The sequence below is a fragment of the Macaca mulatta genome, chromosome 5 (genome assembly GCF_049350105.2).
Source record: "Macaca mulatta isolate MMU2019108-1 chromosome 5, T2T-MMU8v2.0, whole genome shotgun sequence".
Classification (NCBI taxonomy): Eukaryota; Metazoa; Chordata; class Mammalia; order Primates; family Cercopithecidae; genus Macaca; species Macaca mulatta.
Genome location: NC_133410.1, coordinates 51991769 through 52000364, shown reverse-complemented (window position 1 = coordinate 52000364; position 8596 = coordinate 51991769).

The following is an 8596-nucleotide window of genomic DNA, read 5'->3' as shown; positions in this document are numbered from 1 at the left end:
GGCTCAGTGTATTAGCTGTGAGATTGAAGCCCAGACATGACTTTGTTACCACAACTTCTGTTTAAAGTATACACCAAACAGAGAAGTCAGTACCAAAAACTCTCCTGATAGTGCAAACCCAGAGAGGCAAAATTACAGACATATCTTTCCTCTGCTTTTCAGGTAAATTGCTTGTTTTCTCTTTAAGATCTGAAGATTTTGTCAGCAGAAATGGGTGGTAATTAGTAAGATAAGAGATTGATCTTGTATTCTAGTCTGCTAATGTTTGTTTTGTGCCAGAATTGTCCCTGTGGCACCGAGCCAAAAAGAATGAAACAGCTATAAATGTCTAGGCAGAGGCCTGAAAAATAAATTACAAGAAAGAAAATATATAATTAGGAAACCTGTGAACTAAATTTGAAGATATTCACAAGCTCTGTGAGTTTTTGCAGTAGTGACGAGAGATTCAGATACCAAAGAGCAAAGGAGAAAATTGCACTTTTTTTCCTTGAAAGAAAGACACAAGGAAGAGTGCTAAAGCATATTGAAAGGAAGAGGTTGGTAATTTTTCGTTAACTATAGAGGCAACGTCAACCAGTGACCACAAAGAACATTCTGCTGACCTTGACCATTTTTCCTCTCATCTATGTGCTGAGCTCTATGCATAGCCCTCAGGCAAACACAAAGCAGAGTCAGGCATAGCTCTGGAACTCCAGTGCATGTTCTCTGAGACTTACATCAGTCTGCACCTTTGCCAGTAAAGGACTCTTCCATTCACATTAGTTAAGAGCCAGGCTGGTCAATGGCCACATATTGCCCAGTTACTCCCTGTTATTCTTCAGCGCTTGAGGCAGAGCTTTAGCAAGGCCCTCACAAATCTTTCTTCCCACGTTTTCCAGTTTCCAAACACAGCTTTCTATACAACAGCTACAGGGGTATCCTGATGTTGTCTCCTCTTTGAATGCACTAGGCAAGTGAGGTTGCACTGCAAACAGCTGGCTGCTGTGAGGCCTTGGTGCCAGCTCGGATGCATGCAGATGGCTAGGTTTTCCAAGTACTTGCATGTTATGGGCAGTTTGCAAAGTCAGCACTGGGTTTTGGAAAAAGAACAAGCCCAGAGACAGCCAAGCCCATTTACTAGAACACAGTAGTGAGCTGCTAAAATTTTCTTTGGAAACACAGCCCTGAAAATGTTCACAGAATGCTGCTAACCTCTGCGACTTGTGGTCCAGTAATGAGTTGATCCAAAAAATGGGTATAGCTGAATTGGAAGGAGAAGGGCAGGTCGTAAGAAAGTTGGCAATCAAGTCCAAGGTGGTAAGCAGCAATTCCTGGAGTGGGTTATAGTTCCAGCCTCTGCTATTAAGTTATGTTACCTCAGCAAGTAAGTTCAGCTCTCGGGACTGCATCTTCTCCATTACAAATAAGGGAAAGACAATGTATTCTATGATGTTTGTGCAAAGATGAAAGGAGAATGAGTTTTCTAAACTGTGAAATGCTATCCAAATGTCAGGAACTGTTACATACTTATAGATCTTCCTCTATTATGAATCACTAGGGATGTCATAAATTATTCTTGTGCAAGTTTATCAATACCACCTCAGAGATATACTGAACATCAACTGGCACTTCAATAGCATCAGTGTAAACACCTGGCCCACAGCCAGTCACCATAGCATGGAATTAAGAGGGAAAAGAGAGTATGTCTGTGGTTTTGGAGTGTTTCCTTGTACTCAAAAGAAGAGCCGAAATTTCAAGATTTGATGAAAAATACAAAACAGAATCAATCACCCTGCCCAAGTTTGTATATCCTTCACATAAAGTATTTTATTACCACCATTTTATAGTCACCTTACTGGGCCTAGAATAACTGATGCTAGATTAAGGAAACTATTTGTGTGGGAAGTAATCTAAAAATATAGTATTTTTCCTCTTAACTGTAATTATACCCTGTATTGTACATAGAATATCCTGTCTGAGGTTGGAATGATTAATTTTATGTGTTAATTTGGATACATATATATGTGTGTGTGTGTGTGTGTGTGTGTGTGTGTGTAGTGTGTTTTGGAAAAAGATATATTTAATATTATATATATATATAAAAAGAGATATTTCATTTCACATATATATAGACACACACACATATATATATACCTCCCATTGGTCTGTTTCTCTGGAGAACCTTGACAAATAGAGAGGTCGAGTTCCATTACTTAAACAAAAATAAAAAGGAGAAAATGAAAACAAAAAAAAAAAAGAGGCACCTTCCTTTAAGATAGCTCCCCTTAAATTTTTATTTAAATGGTAGAGGCTGTATTATTTCCTTTAAAATACTGTGTCTTAAGTGTACAAGTTTATAAATAATTTAAAAGGTACTTTATTTAAGCAAGCACTTAATAAATTAAAACAAAAGCTGTGATAAGAAGTAGATTACATGGGACACATTTTGACAAGTATTGGATTGTAAATTTGTGGCAGACAAGGTTCCTTGTACCATATTTAGTTGAATCTCTGATCTGTCAGACTGAACCATATGAAATTGCTGATATTTGAATGTGTCTGACTTATTTAAAAGGAGCATTTTCATTTGGTTCAATCTAATAGGAATATATTACATTTTCTACATAATAGTCAAGAAAGAGCATTTTTAGATTACTTCCCACAAATAGTCTCCTTAACCTAGCATCAGTTATTCTAGGCCCAGTAAGGTAACTATAATATGGTGGTAATAAAATACTTTATGTGAAGGATATACAAACTTGGGCAGGGTGATTGATTCTATTTTGTATTTTTCATCAAATCTTGAAATTTCAGCTCTTTTTTTGAGTACAAGGAATATTATGTATATATGTGTGTCTGTGTGTGTATGTGTATATATATATATATATATATATAGAGAGAGAGAGAGAGAGAGAGAGAGAGATTTATTTCATTAATTGGTTAATCTATTATGGAGGCTGGTAAGTCCAGAATCTGCAAGGGAAATCCTGCTGGAGTCCCAGGGAGGAGCTAATATTGCAGTTCAAGCCCAAAGGCCATCTGCTCTAGAATTCCCTCCTGTTTGGGAGAAGTCAGTCTTTTGTTCTACTCTAGTCTTCACTGCTTGGATAAGGCCCACCCACATTATGGAAGGTCAACAGCTTTACTCAAAGTCCCACTAATTTAAATGTTGATCTTACTCAAAGGCACCCTCACAGAAACATCCAGAGTAGTGTTTGACCAAATATATGGGCATGGTGGCCCAGCCAAATTGACACATAAAATTAATCATTCCAACCTCAGACAGGATATTCTATGTACAATACAGGGTATAATTACAGTTAAAAGGAAAAATACTATATTTTCTAGTAGCATTAAATTTATATTCTATATGTACTTTATCATAATAAAATTGTGGCTGTTTTTCCAATGAATCTTTAAAACAGAAGTTGCTTCCTTCACACCCTTAAGAAGTATGGCAGGCAGACAGCAGGCAGAATGGTCTCCCTTTTGGGTAATATTTCTGAAGGAGGCTCCATTCCACCTCCTCAAAAGCTAGATGTGACATGTTTACCTTCAACATTCGAATTCGGCTTTGAGAACTGTATCAAACATCTTGAGATAATTTGTCTTACATAACCAAGCCTGGAAACCACCAATACACTGAAAAAATCACACAGCCTCTTCCTGTCAAAAACCAATAGAGATTTTGCTCTGTTGAGCTACATATAAAAGAAGGAGAAAATGACCCAGAGCCAGGAAACACGGAATTATTTTTAAGCCTATTGATCAACTTTCCCCACGAACCTCTAAACTCATTCATTTAGATTCCATCTGCTTAACTGATCTTTACAGGGCCTATTGAGAGATGAGTAATAACAGTAACTAGGAAAAAACTCACTTTGAAGTTCACCCGCCCTCACCCAGGAGTTCACAGTGCTTCAGAGGCTCCAGGGTGCAGGCTCTGAGAGCAGCTGCAAAGCCCTCTGGGAGTAGGGAGCAGGGCAGAGATAAAGGCAAAATTAACCTTCTAGCAATTTCCCACTTTGAGGACTTAAGTCAGCGTTTAATCTCGTTGGGATGTGGTTTTTCCTGTTGGCTTTTTAAAATTAAATTTGTCAAATACAATTCACCTAATCTTATATGTAGTATTCTTATTAGGGTATTACCATGTAAAATATATTATCATTACAGGACTATTACAAAGGCTAAAGCTCAGAAAAATAGAGCAATTATCATCACTCATAGATCCATGGAGAGCAGTATGGCATAATGGAGAAAGAAGTATAATAAATTTGATTTCAAAAACCATATCCACCTTCTTCGCAGTCAGGCATTTCCTACGGTTTCTGCCCCAATCTCACTGGCCTTTCACCCATCTCTCTGGGGAAGGAGGAGAGTTATACAGGGTGAACCTTATCCCCTCTCTGCATCCAGAAGACTGACTCAGCAGGTGCACATGAGGCCCAAGAGAGAACAGCATCCCAAGTATTTTACTCATCAATAACTTTGTGATATTATATGTATCATGCTGATATGTTGCATTTAAAAATTAACCTGATATAGTCTTATCCTCAGTCTTGCATTTTATTCTTCCAATAAATAACAAGCCCTTTTTCTCCAGATCTATTTCTTATGCTTCCTTTGTTTCCTTGATAATGGTTTCCACAAAGCTGAGCACATAGAAGGACCAAATGAATGTGTAATAATCTACTTTTTTTTTTAATTTCTGGGGTAGGCAGATTGAAGTGAAAGAGGAAAAGGTGGATGTTTAATTCAATGTGTTATTATGGTTTTTGTTTGGTTGACTGGTTTGGGGTTTTTTTGGAATTGTTTTTAGAGGTGGGGGTCTCACTCTGTCACCCAGGCTGGAGTGCAGTAGCACAGTCACAGCTCACTGCAGCTTGACCTCCTGAGCTCAAGCAATCCTTTCACCCCAGCCTCCTAAGTAGCTGGGACTACAGGTACAAGACACCATGCCTAATTTTTTTATTTTTTATGTTTAGTAGAGACAAGGTCTTGCTATGCTGCCCAGGCTGGTTTCAAGCTCCTGGGTTCAAGTGATCCTCCTGCCTCAGCCTCCCAAGATGTTGGGTGGTTTTACTGAAGTGGAAAAAACAATGAAGCATACTGCCTGTTTTTTATCGAATATTTCACTGTGGATCTCAGGCATTATAATATTCTAGGGTTGTGAAAATAAGACCCACTCCACAGGTCAGGGAAAAAAGGGTGGCAACTGAGAATTTCACAGGTATGGCTACAGGTTTAAGATATGCTCCACATCCCCTTTCTCTTTCTGTGTGCTTCCCTGGAGCGCTCTAACTAGCCCATGACCCATCTCTCCCACTATGAACCTCAAAGCCTTCTATCCCCAGTCCTGGGCCATAGCCAAGTGAATAGGGAAGATACTTGATTTAAACCTGGCAATCAGACTTGAAACTGGGATGGTCTCTCTGTGTGGCTGCAGCAATAATTAACTCTGGGACCAACATTCCACAATGCAGTAGATATTCCACCAGGTGTATTGGTGAGCAAAGAAAGCTGGTCCCAAAGAGAATGAAGCTATTAGGCAGAAAGGAGAAAAGGAGAGAGATGGTGAAAATCCCAGTGTCTAGGCTCAGCTCCTTTCTGAGGTCTGCCTACCTTCCTGCCTTTGGGCCTATGATTCATTCGTGCATTCTTACAAATAAGTTATTGTTTGTTCAGCCAGTGTGAATCAATTTCCGTTTATTACAACCAAGAGTTCAAGTTCATACAATGGGGATCTATCTATTCTGGAAGGCAAAGGGGAAAAGAAGAAGAAAACATACAGATAAATTTATAATAAAAATTATTTCTTTTCAGTGGAGGCTCTTGAGCCAACTCAGGCATCTGGTATTTCAGTTAACCACATACACAACCCATCATTATCATCCTTCTGGCTTCTTAAAGCTGAAATACAGTAACCCTAAAGTGTGAATAAATTCTATACAGCATGTTCTTTTTCCTTTAGCCTAGTAGATGCACAGTTGCCCTCTGAGACTGTGCTATTTTTTACAGGCCATAAAAGAATATTCATTACTGTTGGTGGGATCACATATATTCTTAGGGGGAGCCACCCATCTCGGATATGTAAGAGGAAACAAGCATAGAAAAGGTCACCCTCCCATGCTTGCCTACTTTTAAACTTTATTTTTATTCTCATTATCTTTGTTACTCTTCTCATACATGCCGACAATTCTTATTAGTCCATCATCTATTTCTATACCTTTAATAAATGGTTCGTTTCCATGTTTCTACCATCATCATGGTTCTTCCTTACTGTTCCCACAGTATATATGCTTCTATGATATTGTATTCTAAAACACACAAGTTAGTATGTATTTTTAATTCTCTTATCTCTCCCACCAGGCTGGAAGCTACTTACTGGAAAAGGCTGTGCCTTAATTACTATAATCTTACTATCTCATACATTGACTAGAAACGAATTTTTGATGAATGGACAAGTGTATGAGTGAGTGAATGAATAAATGGCTTTGCTCCATCTAACATTTCTGAGAGTTCAGTCCTATATTTTAAATGTGTTCTCCATTTCTTTTTATCAGAATAAATGACTAGCATGCTCTCTGACTGAGCTTCTATAATTATATCCTTTTTCATTTAACATCCTATACTTATCAAGTTTTCTTAAGAGAGTATGATGATTTTTTGATGTGTCAATCTGGCCAGGCTATAGTCCCAGTCATTCAATTAAACATTAATCTAGTTGTTGCTGTGAAGGTATTTTGTAGTTGTGATTAAAGGCCATAATCAGTTGACTTTAACAGAGATTTTCCTAGATGATCTGGGTGGGATTGATTCAATCTTCTGAAAGTCATTAAGAGCAGGACTGAGAAAAAGGAGAGATTCCCACTGTGGGTAGCAGCTTCAGCCCAAGCATGAGAGTTCTAGCTTTCCTTCTGGACAGCCTGACCTACGGATTTCAGAATTGACTACCCAGACCCACGACTGTATAATGAATGGAGCACAGCAGCCAATGCAAGGCTTGATTCTATGGATAGCCAACTGTTAATCTGTGTATCAGTCAGGGTTCACCCAAAGAAAGCAGAACCAGTAGGAGACACAGATTAAGAGATTTATTGCAAGAAGGCTAGAACACTCAGTTGTTGCTGTAGCAGAACTTTCAAGGGGTATTTGATTCACTTTACATTTCACATCTATTATCATTTTTGTGGCACATAACTATTGTTAATGCTATTTACCGGCTTTCTCATTTTATATCCATCTTGTAAACTTGATTTGAACGTTGTGCTTCAATCTCATCCTCTGGCTGATTTATTCCAAGTAGCTGGCTTCATATATCAGACATCGGTTGTTGTGGGCTCCATCCTTTTTTCTCAAGATATAAATTCTTCCCTCACACTGTCATTCTTACAATACAGAAAGATGTATGTCCTTAAATAATTTTTCCATTCCACATATCTTTTGAGGAGGATATGCATTCACAATTTATTTTTGTGAACATCTTCCAACTCAGATTCCACACAAGAGAAATCTCACCTATGTACAGCTCTCCTTTCCTCCTTCATCAACAATGGGTTTCCACTTTGTATCTGGCTTCATTGTTGGAACTAAAATTACATCAAGTTTCTCTTCTGTATTAGGCCATTCTTGCATTGCTATAAAGAAATACCTGAGGCTGGCTGGGCGTGGTGGCTCACGCCTGTAATCCCAGCACTTAGGGAGGCTGAGGCGGGTGGATCACGAGGTCAGGAGATCGAGACTATCCTGGCTAACATGGTGAAACCCCATCTCTACTGAAAAAAAAAAAAAAAATACAAAAATTAGCCACGCTTGGTGGCAGGCGCCTGTAGTCACAGCTACTTGGGAGGCTGAGGCAGGAGAATGGTGTGAACCCAGGAGGCGGAGCTTGCAGTGAGGCGAGATTGCACCACTGCACTCCAGCCTGGGCAACTGAGTGAGACTCCATCTAAAAAAAAAAAAAAAAAGAAAAGAAAAAGAAATACCTGAGGCTGAGTAATTTAAAATGAAAAGAGGTTTAATTGGCTCATGGTTCTGCAGACAGTTCAAGAAGCAGGGTGCCAGCATCCACTTCTGGTGAGGGCCTCAAGAATCTTATAATCGTGGTAGAAGGTAAAGGGAGAGCAGGCACATCACACAGTGGGGGGAGTGGCAGGAAATTGCCACACACTTATAAACAAGCAGATTTCATGAGAACTCACTATCATGACTTTAGCAGCAAGCCATGAGGGATCTGCTCCCATGACCAACCACCTCCCACCGGGCCCCACCTCCAACACTGGGGATTACAATTCAACATGAGATTTGGGCAGGAACAAATATCCAAACCACGTTATCTTCTTTCCAGCCACATAAACTGCACTGTTAGTCTTCCACACTTTATTCTTGTTTTTTTTTTCCCCTTACAGTCTAGAAAAGCCACATACTTTATTATTTTTGTGTGATATATGCCTACTGTAACTTGAACATATATATTTTTTCTTAAGAACATGTTTTGTCCACTCCCATCTTCCCATGTCCTATGTAAAAGCCTACTTTTCTTATTATATTTCCCCTCTCTCTTCCTTGGTTCCCTTTTGCTGCCTCTTCTAATAGTTCCAATTTGCACTTATTGTGC